Below are 19,201 nucleotides of genomic sequence, written 5' to 3' on the forward strand. Positions count from 1 at the left end.
CACAGTCTTCAGTATGAAGTCAATATACTTCAACATATGAGCTTAAAGTTAAACAAGTCTTAAGATTATTTCCTAAGTATGGAGGCTTTTCCTAACTGGGGCCTTAGAATAGAACTGGTGCTTTTTAAAGCAGTAGAAAGATACCCAAGTAATATTTGAAGCATTGCAATTAACAAATAAAAACACTGTTAATGCTTCACAGACACATTTTATCTTTTATCATACTCCTTTGAGTACTATTTCTAAGAATTGGAAACGTAAGCTAGATTTCCACAAAGACTTCCAAATTGCCATGCCAATAACCTTTGGTATCAAGTAGAATTGTGTCTTTCAGTTGTCAGACTCTCCAGAAGGATCAAGATAAGAAGAAAAGAAAAGTCATGGTTTTATGAGGAGAGACTTTCAGGGAGGTAACACTGACTTTGGTCCTTGTGATTCAGAATTGGAAGCTTCTATCCCAGAAGACAAAAAGCCACACAATAATGGCTGCTACTGCTGTGCTGTTGAATTAAATTTTGAATAAAAACTCCCAGGAGCTGGGATTGTTTTGATGTGCCTATGGTCTTACAGCTCTCATGCAAGATAGCCCTTCTAGGTTGCTTTCAATCGTTTTAATTTCAGCCCAAGCCATATGTGTGATTCTGGCTTTAGTTTTTGTAACAGTCCACGTTGGGCACCAGGTGGGATACACAGGTGTGTTGACCACTTCTTCAAAGAGAATACTGATTGTTGGCAAGCCACAGGACCACCTTAATTCAACCTTGTGCCTTTTTGTACCATCTTGCCAGTCTGTTTTAGTGGAGTGGTAAATGCAGTAATGTGTTCTCTCTTGAGACATTAACATTTCTGGATTCATGGCATGATTTGACAGGATCCAGATGCCAAATATGTATTTTTCCAATGCTGTTGCCTTGAGGCATATCAGGCTCCAGATTTTTAAGTTGCAGTAGGGAAGCTAAATAACATTCACTATTGAGCCAAAATTTGGCAACTGGAGTCTGAAAAGATGGGAAAACCTAACTGGCAAGACTTGGAGGGATTCAGGATTCAGAGCCAGATTTTCAGAGCATCCTGATCTTGATTCTCACAGTAGCCACCAACAGATCCGTGCAGATGCACGCTGGTTCTTCACCTAGGTATCGTGCTTTAGGTGCCCAACATTAAAAAGTTACTTGGCCACTAAATCTCTGCCTCTCCCTCGGCTGCACGAGGAGAATGAAGAGTTGGATACTGGTTCATACACTTTTTTTTTTTTTTTAATCCATTTGGATATATCGATGTGGGGACCAGAATTAAAACAAGGCAGGAGCCCAGCACCGCTAGCCTTTCACTTCTTACCACCGCGGCGTATGGCTCCCGCCGTCTCGAACTCCCAGCCCAGGAGCGCGGATGCTGCCGCTCCGCCGGCCGGCGCGCCCCGGCCCCACCGCCGCCGGAGACCCCCCGCCCGTGACTGCCGGGGAAGTCTCGCTCGCTATTGCTATTCGCTGCGAACTGCGGTAAAGCCCGGCCGAGCATCCTCGGGGCGGGCAGGAGAGCGAGCGAGCGAGCGCCGGTGCCGAGCCGGGGCGGGCCGTGCCTCCCCCGCCGGGGCCGAGCGGGGGAACTCCCGCCGCCGCCGGGCTCCGCCGCCGCTGGCAGGGCGCATGTGCGGGGGCTCCTGCTCCTGCCTCCGCGCCGCTCCTCGCACCCTCCCGCCTTCCCTCTCCCTCCCTCCCTCCCTCCCTCCCTCCCTCCCTTCCTCCCTCCCTGCCTGCTGCCTGCCCGCCTGCCTGCCGCCGCCTCCCTCCCTCTCCCCGCCGGCTGGGTGCTGAAGTTGGGCGGATGGCAGCGAACCAGCTGCGCTAGGGACGAGCCGCACTAGTCCTTCCCGGGATCGCTCAGCGCCAACTGCACGCAGCCAGGCGGGGGTGGGTAAGGCGCTCCGCGCTTATTTCAGCCTGTACCGTGATAAACGGCATCAAAATGTCTGCTTTATAGTGATGCTAAGGGTGTGTATGTGGGGAAAAAACTATATCGACCGGGGGTGGAGGGGGAGGGGAAGAGAAAAGGGGTAGGCGAGAGGATGGATGGATGGATGCATGGATGGATGGATGGATGGACGGATGGATGGATGGATGGATGACGGTGGAGTTCAACAGAAAATGCATTTAGCAGGGGGACTGGCTTCGTGTCAGCATGCGTGTGTAACAAGGGGCGGTTGCGGCGCCGAGACTGCAAGGTGGGGTGTGAGTGTGTGTGTCCTGCCCGCGATGCACAAAGGGGTGGGGAGAGGTACCGCTGGGCTCTGCCCGCGCCTCCTATCTCCGCCGCGCCACGGTTTGCGTTGGGGGTGCCGCGGCTCCGCCGGGCGATGCCGCGGGGCATTCGCCGCGCCGGGCGATGCTGCCCACCCCGGGGAGGGACTGGGCCGCCCCCGGGGAAGCCGGGGGCACGGGCGGGCGGTGTGACAGCCGCCAGCTCGGAGGCGAGGCAGCGCTCCTGCTGCCTTTCCTCTTGACCTTCCCCTCCTTATAACGTGGGTCTGCTTGGCACGGAGGGAGGCGGTTTAATTATTATTATTATCGTCGTTGTTGTATTTCAATCCGAGGAACCGGCGGAAGGTGAGAGTGAACAAGCGAGTCGTTGCTTTAAGATCAGGAGTTGCTTTCCCATCCCTCCCTCCGCCGGCCCCCGTTCTCGGCTGCTCCCCCGGGCCGGGCCGGACGGGGGCCGGGGGGCCCCCGCGGGCATCGGCCGCGCCGCCCTGCGCGGCGCCGGGCGGCACCCAGCCTCCCCCGCCCGCCGAACCCTGCGGCACCGCCATCCCTCTGCCCTGGCCTCCTTCCCGCCCCTCCCTTGCATATGTCGCGGGAGGCGGGCGGGGGGCCCCAGGAGGAGCAGGTGGCCGGGCGCGGCCGGCGGGGCAGGGAACGCTCCCGGTACCCCGGCGCCGAGCAGCGCGGGACAGCGCGGGTGCGGCCACACGGCCCCGAGCGGCGCGGGGCTTCCCTGCGCTGCCCGGGGAAACACCCGCTACCGCGGCTCCCGGTGCGGCGGGAGATGCGGTACCACTGCCCAGCGCCCGAGACCCGCCTTGTGCTGCTCCTGCGGGTCTGCGCCTCTCCTCGGGGTGAAACCGCCCGCAATTAAGAAAGCCGAGGTTGTCTCCCTTACTCGGCTGTCAACCAATTCATCGCTACCTCCTCTCGTTGGTTTAGAAGGAAACCTTACTCGCGCTGTCAGGGCTTAGAACCGATAGGGCAGAGGTAAAATGTATGGTTGTCAGTATTTGGTTTCTTCGTTTCTGTGTCTGGATTTTCACCAACGTGTGTCATAGGTTTGCAGACAGATGGTTTTGCAAAATGGATGAAATCTGAAATACCCTGCTAGGTAAATGTAAGTTACATATTGTCTGGCAATCCTGGTAACAGGTGAAAAATAACTTTCTACAAATGTAATATTCGTGCATTGCAATTGTGGGGAGTTCTATAATAGAAGTAGATTCTTTATCATACCAGTGAATGCTAGTCTCATCATTCTTACATAAATTACTGGAGAATTTTCCTGTAGCACAAGCCATTTAGCCAAACAAACTATTTAACCTTTGTAGAGAAACAGTGTTGCACACTGTTATCAAATACGTATTTTTATTTGAGTTCATACCCAGAAAAAGTGAAGTCCTAATAAAAGATACATGAGCCCCACCCCAGTAAGTTTATGGCCTGAGACGTGAATGCTGTGATACGCACAAGTACTTGCCTCCCTGAAATAATGTGAGCATTAAAGCATTCAAATGCCTTTCTCCATCAGGTCCTCAGGTCCTTTTAAGTAGCCAAAATAAGAACATAATTTGATTAAAAGCATGCGATCAAATAAATTGCTATAGTGAGTTGAACATCTAGTCCAATATCCTGGCTCTGACTACAGTCATTAGCAGTTGCTGAAGGGAGAAAAACGTAAGAAACAGGATTTGCATACAATGATCTTTTCCTGGTATGCTCTTTCAGATATTCTTTTCAAGAACCTGCTGCCTTAGCTTTTGTATGTGACAAGCAGTACGTACTCTGTATAAGGTGCTAGGAGTGTCCTCTCACACCAGAGCAGGCACAGCACTGACAGATCTAGTCCCTTCATTTTACCTAACACCAAGTTGAGAGGTCTGCCTAGGGATGTAAACCTATATTCAGCCCTGGGTCCTTATGTTGAAATCTACAGATAAGAATAGTCATTCTTTTTTTTGTTATGCAACATGGACACTTATGCACAAAGAATTACCCTGAACCCATGAACTCATTTCAAGAAGGCTACTGAAAAGCTGTCTGCTGAAAAATAACTCCCTGCACTATTGATTTGAATTGAAATCTGACTGACAGCTTGGTGAAAAATTCCCTATTTCAATCCAGTTTTCTACCTACCTTGAAAAATAGATGAACTGTTTTATTCTTAACTGCAATTCTTCTTTTTTAATAAGTATACCACATGCAAGCTATAAGTCAAGGGACATATAGCTATGAACTCTGTACATTTGAATTAACATCACTTCTAATTTTTTTGTGTAATGTTCGTTATAAGGATGTGCATGTTGAACATGTATAGTTTCAAAAGTAAAGTTTAAATGTCCCATAAAATCTAACTGCTTTGTAAGATCTTCTCCCCATGAGTACTCCTGAATTCCAATCCTGCTTGAAGAGGTATTAATCAGACCAACATTGCAGAAAACTTCCCTGATCTTACTGGTAGCCCCACATTGGTTTCCTCACAAGAATAATAGAGGGGTAACAGACTAGAGAACTACAAAAGCATAACCCGAACCCAAAGATCCAGAAGTTCTCACAGTTTGAAATCAGCAGCAGACGCAACCTGGAGCAATACAATCCACAGCAGAACGTGATTAAGTGGAGAAGGGTAGAAACCCACAAGTTGTGAAATTCTTCACAAAAAATAAAATGCTGGAAACCTCAGATGCATTAATCCTCATCTCCCGAAAGACTAAAAGAAGAGGCTGAGTGGTACTGTTATGGGGACAGGGTAGGAGGAATGTCAGCCAATTTCGGACTTAGGCGGTCTCAAACTAAATGTGAGAATGATTTTCCACTTTTTAAGTGGTATATATGTGTGTGTGAATATATATATATGGCGAACTATGTATATATATATATATATATGGTATATATGGTATATGTGGTATATACACTAAAAATACATTATCTTAAATGAATTTTACAATCCTAGTACCTTTAAATAGCACTTTCTTACTTATATGCTTTATATGCATGCCTTTAAGTATGAAACATATGGAGATTCTTATGAATACGCCAGAAGTGTTCTAAGTGAAATGATATTAGCTTTCACAGAGATGTTTATCACAGTTCTGTTAGCACCCTCCTGATCATGTCTTCATGATGTCAGGGATTTGTTTTGCATTTGCACCTAGGTTTCAGCTTTTTTAATGAAAAATGTTTCCCTACCATACTTGTAGAGCTTATTCTGTGTATACAGGATGAGGTTTCTAAGAACATAAAATTCATGTGCTAATTGGCTTGAGCTAAAATGAGTTAAAAATTAAATCCTTTAAGAAATTCAGCATTTCTGTTGACATACTTTTTGTTCTAAGTAGTCTTAATAATGAAATAATGTAATCAAACTTTTCATACTGTTAATTAATTAAAAGCTTGCGCATAGGGTGTAAAAACAAATTAATAGATTAAGTTGTAATTAAGTTTATCTATTCATGGTTATAGCTAATGGCTGTGGCTATACAGACTGTAAATAGAACTGTGTGAATAGCTTTGCTGCTGACTCCTGGGAGTCTACTGCACCCTCCAAAGGAGCCCAGCCCTTCTGCTTGGCACCTCTGCACATCTTGGTTACAGTGGGTCTGACATAGGGAGCTGCATGCACATCTCACTTCAATTATCCAGAAAGTTAACCATTTCAGAGAAATCTTTTCTGCAAATATTCTGTGTCTCAAGTTGAAGTTGGGTGTTTGTTCTCAAAAGCTGTCCCTTGGCATTGCTGCTGTCTCTAGCGTGCACAAAGGAAGCAGCCAAGCAGTGTAACTGTGGCAGGAACCTGGGGGAATGCTTAAAGCACACAAACAGATGAATTTGGCATCTGCTCAGCCACCGTGTAACCTGTGCCTCAACCAAACCAAAGTAAGGGCTTGATTCCCTGGTATGCTTTATCTGCTTTGCACTGCTCCAGTGATGCAAAATAGATGTAAACTCAATTTAAATGACTTCTGTGCTTTTAATAATTTGTGTTGTTCTGGTATATTAGTGAATCTGTGCTTAAATAAAAGTATTGTATTCAATTTAATATTGATTCTATCATATCTTCATAAAAATTTTGAATGATAACTTTGTCTTTAAGTTCCTTGTTTATAAAATATAAACTAAGTGCTTCTAACCTTTCATAGAACCAAAATTTTCATACATTATTTACTTTATAAGCAGATGCCTGTAAGTTCTAAGAAATCAGAAAATTTCTAGGTAGAATGTATGTGGAGAATTACAGGTAGGGAGATAGAACAGAAAGAAAACTTAATAAAATCTTAAATCCTACAGCCAAACATTAAAGACACTCACACATCTTAAACACTACACCTGCGCTGCATAATCTTTCTCCATACTAAAATAGCGAGTGATATATAGTCTAGGTTCTTCAGTAAGAAAGGGGTAAATTAGAGAGTGATGCATTAACACAGCTATGTACCTTCTGCTACCGAAGCAGCTTCATTTAAATCAGTTTGGCCGCTCTCTCCAGTAATGCCAGCTCTGTGCTTGATGAAATATGGGAGACATTACAAGCTAGACCACTATATAGCCCAACTCTGTACATACGGACTGGTAGAAAGTATATCAGAGTAACGCTGTCTTTAAAAGGAGACAGTCACACTGTCTCAGCTCCCTGATGTAAAGTCAATTGATTATGCCACCTTGCTCTGTAATTTTAGCTAAGTGCAAGTCTAAGCAAGACTCGGTCTTATTTTGTTTTAGGAAGGTTGAATATGATTTGGGCAGTTTTGCTGTGCTGTGGTATACTGTAACAATGTCTTAATTTATCAGCAACTCATGTCAGTTACAGTAAAATAATCCTATTAGAGAAAGCAGTTAAACCCCAGGAAGCATGGGTGAAGGCTGTCGTGGTATCCTTAGCACAGCACTTTTATGCTGCTCTCAACAGCAGCATAAAACAGGTTGGATGGGGCTTTGAGCAACCTGTCAGGCGGGTTGGAACTAGATTATAGGTCCATTCCAACCCAAACTGTTCCACGATTCTGTGATTCTCTGATGCTGTAGTCCAAACAACTTTCAAGAGAGAGATCTCGAAACACTGAGCACCCCAAGAGGCAATGTTCCTAGGCACATCTCAGCCATGGCAAGGATGGAATGCCTTAGATTTCTTACAGTACCACTGGCCACTTAGTGTCACTGTATATGTGCTGGTCTCATAGGAGCTTAAATTAGAGGGCAATCATGGAATGGTTTGGGCTGGAAGGGACCCTACATATAATTTAGTTGCAACCCCCTTGCCACAGATGGGGACACATTCCACTAGACCAGGTTGCTCAAAGCCCCATCCAACCTGACCTTGAACACTTCCAGGGATGGGGCATCCCCACTTTCTCTGGCAACTCATTCCAGTGCCTCACTAGCCTCATAGTGAAGAAATGTATAGGAAATTTTTAGTACCATCGTTACTGTTTGTCATTTATGTAATGAAAGCAACCTTCTGAAATAAGGAATTTCTTATCAAATCCACCTTACTCTGACAGCACTGCAGACAGCACATGCTTTTGGATACTCACATTGCACCAGACCTTTGGGTGGTGTAGATGCTGCTCTGTCAATGATTTGCATAATACGAAAATGGGGAACAGCGAGTAATAACTTCCTATATAAGAACTTCACAAGTAACCTTGTTTTAATGAATGTAGGTTGGAAGGGTCATCCTAATTACTCAGTGTCCAAAAGGTACTTTTATTTCCAAGTCTTATTATCCTCAGAAACTACAAAGTTCTAAAATATTAATCAGATAGTTCCTAGCTTTTAAGATGGGTTTGGGAAGAGAGGAGTGACATGTAGAAGTTATTTTTTTATCATTCACATAGAATGGTTTAAAAATATACTAGGTTTTTGTAATGCAGTTGTCATATAAAGGTCTGGTAATCTAATTGATACAGTTTGATATATCTGATAATCTAGTAACTGGAGTCTAATGTGTAGCATTATTTTCGCTATTATAGGCATTATATTTGTCCAAATATTTTTTAAGTAATTAGTGACCCTCACAATGTAAAAAACTCAGATGATATTAATAATTCAAGTCTCAGTGGTATGGTAAGCACTGTGCTGACCGAAATAGACAAGGATGTTTTCAAATTCTTTGATTATTTGATATGTAAAATTAAGTCATAGAGCAACCGCAAAAAAAATTAAGTACTTGTGTGGTGAGAATCTTGAAAAGGATAGAGGGAATACCTCTACCCAGTGAATGCAGCTACTTCATAAACTGTGAAGTTATGAATGTGGCAGCTTTGAGATGATAGCTCCTGTAGCACTGTGCATTGGTCAGTGATTCAGTATACAGAAATATGACTATTTATTGGATTTGTCCTGAGCTCTCCTTCCAGAGGACCATCCCGTATGCAAAGTCTCAAAGCCGATGCCTCCACTGCTCATTGCAATCTAGGATAGAGATATCTGACAAAGGCTGGACACTTGAAAAATCTAGTTAAAGCAGCACTGAGCCCTGTGCAAGAGAATTACAATATTTTACCTCTACTGTCTGTGTGTCATCTTGCATTATAGACTACTCTGAAACTGAGAAATACACTCCTGAATTTTTTTCTATTTTTAATATAAATAGCTCCTGAGGGCATTTACCATGAAATGTGTCCCATGCTGTTTCAACCACTCTCTTAGCTCTTTGTAAACCTTCTTTAATTGATGAATAACCGTCTTAATCTGAGGACATCACAACTGTTGTTTTAATGAAAAATACAGAAGTAACATGGCTTTCACCTGTCTAAGATTTCGGCTTTATGAAGGCAAGGTAGCACAACTCTTGTGGGTACAGGATTGCACTGAGTATTTCTTCTAGTTGCCATGACTCTCAGTTTTTGTTAAAAGTCGCATGTTATGTCTCTGCAAACTAACAGAAGCCCGAGTTTGTGCACCAGAACTTGATCGTTTTTTTACTGAATTGTTAGAATGGTCCCAAAGCTGACTGGAAAGTTATCACATTCTGGGGATCATTACCAATAAAATGCTGATACGAGACTGTTCTGTTACCCAAAGCAGGTCAATCTAATTGTATGAATGTAACTGAATTGGTTATTTAGCCTCAGGGCCAGAGAACAAGCCCTGGAATTGTTTAGCTTTCCAGTACAGGCACATCACATCTCTTCAGGAAGGCTTTTGCCTTTGGCCTGCATTCATTCTTCTTAGGCATATGATATTAGCCGAAGTAAATTCCTTATTGCTGTGATTTACTCAACAATGGGTCCAGATCATCTTAAGTCTGTGTTAGCTTGTGTTGTTCCTTTGATATTCACCTACCACAAATAATAACACTATTAATTTTTATGGTTCCTTCTCTTTTGTTCACAGCAGAGAGGAAGGTTGTCAAGTTGTATAAATAAACATTTTCCTGAAGGATCTAGTAACACACCTGCTTAATAATTATTCCTCATTTTTAATTTCAGACCAAGATTTATCAGGTTTTAATACATTTAATATTTATCATGTTGATAACAATCGTGTTTATTCTACAAGCCCAATGTTTTGTGTACTAACAGAAGTCAACATATTTATATTGACAATACTATCAAATTGGCAATCTTATATAAAATATTAATTTAACATTCTGATACTGATCTCAAAAATATATAGCTTTAAAAATTATATGTAGCGTAACTCATATCAAATGGCTTTAATTATATCAAGTTCATTCAAGTCCTCCATATGTTTCTTACTAATAATATTCTGTCAAATCTCTGGGTTGAGGTGGTTATGATTTGTGTTCAGCATTTATTTCTTTCATACAGAACAGGAGAGAGAATTGTCCAAGTACATTCATAAAGAAAGTGTAAAGTTTAGGAAAGGTGAGTGGCTTATATCTGAATGTGCACGAGGTAACAGGAAAATTGTAAACCTTGTATGACTTCTGCTGAGCATTTTTCTTGGTCAGGCATATAATGCTGTGACAAACACTGTGACCTGGTTTTATGCAATGTGACATTTCAGGAACTTTTAAGCAAGTAGAGAATACAATTGTTCAAAACAATAATAAAGGAGGGGACTACTCTTCATATTATTATTATCATCCTGAGAATCTAACAATTTAGAAAGCACTGAGAACAAATAAATAACACATTATGAAAAGGCTGTTCCAGTCCTTCCAGATTTTTGGCATATAGACCTAGTAAGGGCTTTGAGATAATTGTCCCATCATGCTGTCTTTTCTACAAGCTCACTTTTCAAACAACCACATCACCTTTGCATGTTGAGAAAACAGCACTGCTATTTCACAGAAAAGAAATACAGATACATATCAATTAAATTATTACAAGATCGCACAGTAAAATAGTGGCAGATGCAGAAATTAAATATGCAGGGAAAAATTCTTGTTGATTTCAAGGGTCAAAATTAACATTCTTGTCTCCTATTTCAAGTGACAGCTTCCCTTTTACCAAAGTAATGCTCAATATAAAACATCAGAGAGAGCATAAGATCCAGAAAATCTCCAGATGCAAAAAATCTCCAGGACAAAAATGGGAATTTGGAGTTTAGTCAGAAGTCAATCTTTTTGATCAAATATTCTTACTCATTTGAATATTACCTGAGTAAAACATCTCCAATGTAATTACACTGCTCCTTTGAATATGTAACCTGAATATCAATATAAAAATATTAGTTAGGGCCATGTTAGAAAAAAAAATCCTCAGTAAGCAAAAGTCTGCAAAAGCATGAGATTTGATGGTTGAGCAATGTAGCCCTACATTTAAAAAACAAATTAAAAGGAGAGAATGGAAGCATATAGCAAGTAGCATGATACCTTCTGCATATATCTCCCCACATTCAGCTCATCAGTTCTTTAAAACAACAGTGAGAGAACATATATGTGGGTTGTGGCATAAGTTGCCACCAGTCAGCTCCTCCAGTAAATTCACTGTGAAGTATGCTGATGGCCCAAGTAAATGCAATGTAGTTTATTTCGTAATGAAAAGAAGTTACTGTGTGTCCCTTAAAAGATGGAGGAAAGGTCTCCTTGAATTCAAGAAAACATGGTCCAAAACAGCTTTAATGTAAGAAGACTAAATTTATCTGAAAGTGTAATTTATTGCAGATCCAGCTGCAGATGGGAGACAGTTGGTTTAAGGTTCATAGGGGTTTTAAGACTCCAAATAATTGAATTGCTATTAATGTGTCAGACATTTTTCCATTAAATTGAATGGACTTCTATGACAGCAGCTATTCTTACACGCAATGCTAGCCATCAGTCACATTTCAAATGTGATTGCAAGGCTCTATTTAGGCTCTGCTAAGTAGAAACTGTTCTGCTGGCCAGTGAGATCACAGGCAACAAAGGACTGAATGCCAAAGACACCTTGATTTTGACTATACTGTATTCCGTGAGGTACTAAATCATCTAAAACAGTATTTTATGTTTTACCCAAGTTGGGTACTTTTCATACAGGAGACTGCCTTTTTTATTTGTTTGTTTCTGCATTAAACCCTGAGCTATTTAGGTGAGAGACTGTTTTAAATTGTGGTACAGTCCTGTCCTCTAATGTACAGAGTGTATCCAGAGTGCCAAGCAAATCAACGCTATTGAACCAGGCAGGCAGTGTGGGCTCAGCAGTGCTCTGGATTAAACTGCTATTCATTAGTATGGCCAATTCCAGCAGGTACCTTAGTAGCAGTTTTAAGAACACTGGAAAATAGGAACATAGGCTGGGGGGAACACCCTGCTTAATTGAATCCCAAACTCTGTCTATTTCTATCAACCAATTCTTACCTTTACTTCCTTCTTTGGATCAAGTTGATATTAAAAGCAGGAAGTTCTTTTGTTTTGGTTTTTTTTATGTTTTGGTTTGGTTGATTGGTTAGTTGGTTTGGTTTTTGTTTTGGGTATTTTTTTGTTTTGGGGTTTCTTTTACATTAGTTCTTACCCAGAGGCTGTTCCAGAGCTCCTGTTGAAAACCCTTTTCTCATTTCCAGCCACATTCATTCAAAGACAGCTTATTCTCCATTTGCTCTTGTGCAATCATCCATATTAAATTGTTCTCCCTCCCTTTCATTTGTCCACCTGGCATACTCATCTCTCTCCCCTTTAAATATTTGTCTCAGAATTGCTCTTTAGATCAAATGGACATCAGAAGATGAAGAGAACACTCAGAATGCAAAATCTGTATCTTGTGAAACAAGGCGGCTCAAATGTCATGACAACAGCACTACTCCCAACCACAGAATCCCTCCTCCAGCCTTTTCCCTTCATCTGTTGAGCTCCCTGGAGTATGAATGCAGTAGGCTGTGTGATTACTCCATGAGCATTCTCTCACTCCTGTTTACCTAAAGGGGATCCCTTGCTAAGGAGTATTCAAGGAGTACCTAATACCTGAAGAAATCTTCGAAATGTGCTCCTTGAATTTCAGTGCTGTGATGCGGTACGATCCTCGCCGTGCACAGTGGCAGCAAAACACATGAGATTGTATGTGTAAGAAATGATTCACCATAAACTTTGAGGGAGCCTAAAGAATCTTTTTTTTTTGTTTGTTCTCCATCATCAAAATACATTTCCATGTTGATTTGGATACAGGAAAGCTTCAGTATGAGTATAATTTCTCTTTTCAGACAAAATGACTCTTAGGAAACTCTTCTATATGTTATTTATAAGTGCTTCTCAATCTTGGTATCTTGTAGGACTGAATAAACATGTAAAATATTAATCTAGACATATAGTAGTCTAGAAGAGAAGGGCTTCTGCAATAACAACTGTGTTGCAAATGCATTGGTTCACCTACATGAGATTGCACAGGGCAAACAAAAATGTCATAATTTTGATTTGTTGTTGGATGACTCACCTTCTAAAGAAAAGTCAAATCACAAGTGAAAATTAAACATTTGTCAAGGAAATGAAGAGTCCAGGCCACTAGGATGTATTGGTGATTGTTGATGATTGTTCTTAGACTTAGTTCTGTTGTGTTGACCCACTTGCAGACTTGAATGTCTTTAGGACACTTAACCTACTTTAGGAGAGGTTTGCATTCACATCTAAAAAGTTGTCTTTAGACCCAAGAAGAGGTTTGAACTGACAATAACCATGCCATATCCTTTATTCCACTTGTTATCATCCTACATGTTACTATACACTATGAGAAATAGCACTATCTCAGGACAGGAACTTCACTAGGAAACAAAATTTGGCTGTGCCCAAACCCCTGTCCCCTGATCAGAAGCAGCCACTACCCCAAAGTGGAAGGTACGCACACACCATTTGTTAAAGGCCAGTCTGGAGCTCAGACACCCCCAACAAATGTGGGGACAACACAGAGTTGGCCTGGCTGCCCAAGTGATAAGCACTTATCTTTTGAGTATCTGGTGGATGGTCCTCCATCAGGCACTGCACATCCCACCCAGATATGAGTGCCTGAGCCTCCCTGACTCTGCTGCTGTTGTTACACCACACAGGCACAAGAAATCTTGTCATCTTGTTCACAGGAGAGTGATGGGAACTGGCCATGGGAACTTACCATGCTTACAGCTGGCAGGGACTTCTGGTTTTTTTCCACTTGTAAGCAAAGCTTCTCAAAGATAGACAGAAGGTTTCTACAGCATATGCTTATTCTTGCTAAGATTCTAACCTGCAACTCCCCAAAATGAAAATTTCAGGTGTGGATTTAGATGAAATACTGTTAGCAAGAATTTCTAACCTTTATCAGTCTTTCTCCAGAAGTCATGGGTCATGACACAATAGCAATAAAACTGTAAGTTAGAGTGAAGCCACAATAAGAAAATTCCAGAAGTTTTGAGATGATTTTACCCAAGTTGGGTACTTTTCATACAGCAGACTGCCTTTTTTATTTGTTTGTTTCTGCATTAAACCCCAAGCTATTTAGGTGAGAGATTTAGGAGAGATTGTCTTTGAGAAGCATGTATAACTTTTACCAGAATATTAATGAGAATGGGAAGGTTAGAAATAGATCCACAATGGTATAGAGGCTCTGTGGCTAGAGATGGTTTCTGTCAGTAAGAGTAGACATATACTTTCTTAGACTGCTTGGTGCTACTTCATCCTAAAAGATGTAATAAAAAATATTCTACATGAAAGTATCATAATACTTGCCTACAGGTCTGCACCAGTGAGGAAACATGTTAGTCCAAATCAGTAATTGCAAGGCAGAACTCCTTCCTACATTTCCCCACAGTGAAATGATAAACATGAACACAGGCATTCACGCTAGCAGAAAAATGTGCAAAATCTTACTTTGTGACCAGATATGCAGGTGGTTCAATTTAATTCTCACTAGTTCTTTCCACAAAACTAAAAAAAAAAATCCCGAAGGAAGAAGTGCTTGAGTCAGCTCCACAGAGAACAGAAGTTTATGCTATTCACAAAGTGGCATGAATCTTCTATTGAGATGCTAAGTGTTGTTTCATTGCCTTCCATACATCCTTTCCATAAGATATAAAGAACTTTTTATGCCACATTTTTTTCATTGTGGGCTTTTTGCCCCTGGCTCACCAGCTGTTTCCTTGCTTACATCCTGAGGCAAGAACTGCTGAACTTGGGGAGCAAGAAGACTAAATTATTGACAGGGATGGTCTAATAGACAGTTTTAGAGAGTGTGTACACTGCAGAATTGGTTATCCAGATCTTCCAGGTAAAGGAACAAATCTCAAGAGCAGAAGTAATAACCAGCACAGACTGAGAGAACACAGAGATGTTAAAGGGGACCTTTAAAGTGTGAAAGGGCAAGAAACAGGCATAATAGGCAGTGAGATTGTAATGGTAGATAGCAATGAAGGGTACTGAGTGATGAGTCTGGATGCTAGTTGGTGAAGAAAAAGGGAAATTAGTAAAGAACAGGTGGATTAAATGGCTACAGTGATAAAGTCTTGGAAGTATGGAATAGGAGAGCAGGACATTGAAAAAGTAAAAGTCAGAGGCAGAGAGAGGCTTTTTGCTACTAAAATGGAGAGAAAAGAGGGATTTTAGAAAAATGAACAGTATTTCATAACAGTTGAGATGATAAATGAAGAAGAGGGGAGTTGATGGTAAATGTTGAGTTTAACAGCTTGGCACCTGATTTTAAACATTGTGGTACACAACAGAGAGGAAAATTTGGAAAAGAGATAAAGATGTTTTTTCTCTATCCAATGAATATAAATTTTCAGTGCCTCATCAAGGAGAAGAAAGCCATTCACTGATGAGTGAGAGGCTGAAAAGGGGAAGATTCCAGCAACAGTAATGATGACATGAGTGCCAGTGTAGAGTTAAGCAGTAGGGGAATGTGTTATGGGAAAAAGGAATCCACCATTAAAGAGCTAGAAAACAGAGCAGGAGATCCTGAAGAACTTTATAGGAGGGACTGAGGAGAACAGAAGAAATGTATTATAGTTGCTTTTTAAAATAAAAACTGATTTCTAATAGCCTTTGATTATTAGAAGATGTTTGTAGCATTTGAGGAATTCAATCTTACAAGAAGTTTGTTCAGCTTGATTATTGAGAAAGATATTACACAAGTCCTGCTTTAAAAAAAAATGTTAAGAAATAAAATAATTCTTCTGTGTGCAATAAATAATGGTATATGGGCAACACCAGAACAACAACAACAAAACCACACTAAACCAAGGTTGTTTTCTTTTCCTATCTGCAACGAGAACTTCCTCCTGAAACACTCAAAACTATGTGCCATGCAACAAAATTTCCGTGATCTGGAGGTAATGGAGATAAGAACTAAAACTTAGATAATGCTTCTGTTCCTGCTATTCCTTTCTGATCCTACACCATGGTCAAAACAAGCAAAACACCTCTGGCAAAGGAAGAGCAAACAATCTTGGAAAGAAAAAAGATCAGCTTTCCCAAAGCTGTGCTTTCATTGTGTGTGGAGATCTGCACATGAAGAGAAAGAAGACAGACAACTTCTGATAGCAATGAAAGTTCATGCTATTTACTTTATGTGGCAAATCTACTGGAGGCCTTTCTTATACACAGCACGCTTTCTATTACAAGACCGAGGTCCTAATGAGGTAGGTGCTGTTGAGTGAACTGCAAGTCTCCCAAAGATTTTATTGCTGTTAGAGATAATTTGAAATTTCATTGTATCCTGATCAGTACCCTTAGCATTTAAAAACTAATTTAGTGTCATTGTTTTGGGTTTTTAAAAATAATTTTCTTCTATCCAAGATTTCCCTAATATTATTCGTTAATATTCCCTAATATTATTTTCATCAATTCTGTTTATGGAAGATTCATAAATATTAGAGTAGCATACTTATTGGCACCACTGGTGTCCTGGGTTTCAGCCCTCTGGTAAAGAGAAAATGGCCATTTCAGTAAGGCCTGAATATACATTCAGGGATCAAATCTAGGAACTCTGTAATTTGGGGGATGACTAATTGTCATCTTGAGGAAAACATAGTTTTTAGAAGAGAAACAGAAAATGTGGTTAAAATATTTCACTTAATTTATGCATTTCCTATCTGCAGCCTTCCAGGATTAGGTATTTGTGCATAGGTAGAACTGGCTTAGCATAGAGATAGGCAAGGAGGAGTTTATCTTCTTTCCTCAAGCTGGTATGACAGTAGTTGCTGTATGTAACTTGACCCAGGACTTAACTGGCTTTCAGTGCTCTACGAGTATCTAAGAATACACAATATCCCATTCCCCTCACACCTTTAGGTACCCAAATTTTCCCAGTCAAGTGCATTGAGTGCCTATTACTCATGCTTGGAACTGCTTCTGGCTAACTAGGTCACAACCAGCTCTCAACAGGACATGTTTTCTGCCAGAGATCCCAGAGGAGCTCGATCCAGAAGACACGCTGAGTGTGCGCTTCTCATTTTCTAAAAAGGCTGAGCTCATCACAAAACACAAGACACAAATGAACTGTCATTCCAGAACACAGCCAGAGAAGGAGGCTGGTCAGAAGTAAGCTTTGTGGTTTTTTCATCCCTCCTACCCTCACCAAAACTGTTGCCATTTTCTAAATTTTTCTTTCATAACATAAAACAGGAGGGACAGCTTCAGCCAAGATGTGATACACCTGGATTCATCCCATGTGAAGATGAGGGAATTAAGACCTTCTCCTCCCCATCACAAAAAGTCTCCCCAAATCACTAGTTTTGTGTCCTGAAGATATTCAAGGGGAGAAACAGTCTCCACTATTCCCATTCACACTATGCTGCTTTGCAAAAGAACCTACCCAAAGTCCCATCAAACAATTAAAGAGCAATTAGCCAGAGTGAGAGCAAAGTACCCACCATTACAATGTTCACCTTGGAGTAGGAACACCTTGATTTCTGCCCTGTTCTAAGCACTAAAGACTATGGGAGCCACATTATTTAATCTTCGCAAAATTGAATAAAAGCAAGAAAGCACATCCACTGTCTCGTTTTTCAAGCATATTCTAGTCCTTAATGTGTGTTTTTTAAAGGGATGACTCAAGGTCCTAAATCTAGGAGAGGGCCATGGCTGCAAATCTCAGTCATTCTGCAGTTCAGACTAGATTTCTTAATCCCAGAAAGGAAAGGGGCAAAGCACCCTCTTGGTCACCAGTCCTTCTCTCCTACTTGTGCAGCGTCTTATGCCAGTCTAAGCCAGAACTGCCTGCCCTTCTCTCCCTGCCTAAGTGACCACAGTGAATCAGTTCAGAGAGTTAATCCACCTGACAGCTAATCATTTGTTTCTATGGAGTTAGTGTTCTGCTACAAAACATACTTGATTTGTGTTACCATACGGTAGAAACACATCAACCAGGAAGCAGGAGTCAAAGAACTGATGCCTTGAACTGAATCTGACTAAAGTTACCAAGGAGCCTAATACTTGGGGTGCTACTTTTGGGAATTCATTCTGAGGTGTCTCATGTTGTCAAGGTATTGCAGATGCCCAGGTCCTTCACACAAGGCTGTTCTCTTCCTAGAAGAAGGAAAATAAAAACAAACCCAACAAAACCCCTACAAAATACACCCACCCACCCACCCTCAAACCCCACAAAAAAAACTAAAAACAAATGGTTCATAGCCTCTGCACCCAGAGCAGGCACAGCTTTGGGAAACCCGATGGTCCCTACAGCGCACAGTAGAAGCAGAAGGAGCATCAGGCCGGCTTTCTCATTTCCTCATTTTGGTAATACTGCCCATGTGAACTGTGATTTTTTTTTCTTCTGGTGTTCTGTTTTTATTGGGCTCCACTTATAACTTGCAGTTATGTTTTTGTTTAATATTTTTTGTTATCTTACAAAACATATGATCATATGCAATAGGACTAACATTTAACAAATAACTGAATCAAAAGCTAAAAAAGGTGATTCGACTTACCAACTGTTGTTCAAACAAATAGAAAAATGTCATTAGAAGCACATTAAAACCAGCACAGTCTAGACGCCTACCTGAGGCAAAGACTAAACCTACAGTAAACAAACTTACATAGAACAAACACCTGCCAAGTTCCCTTCAAAGAACCGGATATCCTAAAAGGTATTTATCCTTGCGTAGAAGTTCTGTAGCTCTGTGTTTATCCTAAACCATTATCCCAAACTTCTTTCTCTTTTATGTTTTCTAAGAAGTTATACTATAATCAAGTCTCCTTTAACTTCACCCGGGTGAAGGTACTCACCAAACCTGGATTCAGGGCCCACTGAAGGCAGACCTTTTCTAACCATTTCATCTGACACGGCTTTTGGTCAGGGCACAAATGAGCTCTTCTGGGAGTTGTGTCAGACAATTTTGAAATTGTTGCCTTCTGTAAAGAGACCATTTGTTTTTAATCTTTCAAATGCTACGGCAACATCAAACAAGACTGTAAGGAAATAGCTTCCTGGGGTCAGGACCTATGCTGATGTAAGCAGAATGTGGATGGATTTAGGAAACTCCGCTTAGCATTTCTGAATTGTCTGTTAGTCCCTGTTCCAGAGACCCATGGAAGAGTTAAGAGACTGTTCCCCTAGTCCATGAAATTATTAGTATGGCAGGAGTCATTTATGATAGAA

General features: G+C 41.3%; 1 protein-coding gene across 4 annotated transcripts in view; it reads left to right on the forward strand.

Moving 5' to 3' along the window:
* The first annotated feature begins 1,737 nt into the window (after positions 1-1,737).
* RGS17 (regulator of G protein signaling 17) overlaps positions 1,738-19,201 on the forward strand; it is a 72,919-nt gene continuing 55,455 nt past the window's right edge. For 2 of the 4 annotated variants that reach the window (XM_051801700.1, XM_051801701.1), the window contains exon 1: positions 1,894-1,914. The gene's annotated coding sequence lies outside the window, so the exon portion shown is untranslated. Of the gene's footprint in view, positions 1,915-19,201 lie in introns of all 4 variants that reach the window. The other 2 variants (XM_051801699.1, XM_051801698.1) reach the window with 2 other exon arrangements.

The sequence above is a fragment of the Manacus candei genome, unplaced genomic scaffold (assembly GCF_025592945.1).
Source record: "Manacus candei isolate 608988 ecotype Guabito, Panama unplaced genomic scaffold, ASM2559294v1 h1tg000052l, whole genome shotgun sequence".
In the NCBI taxonomy this organism is placed as follows: Eukaryota; Metazoa; Chordata; class Aves; order Passeriformes; family Pipridae; genus Manacus; species Manacus candei.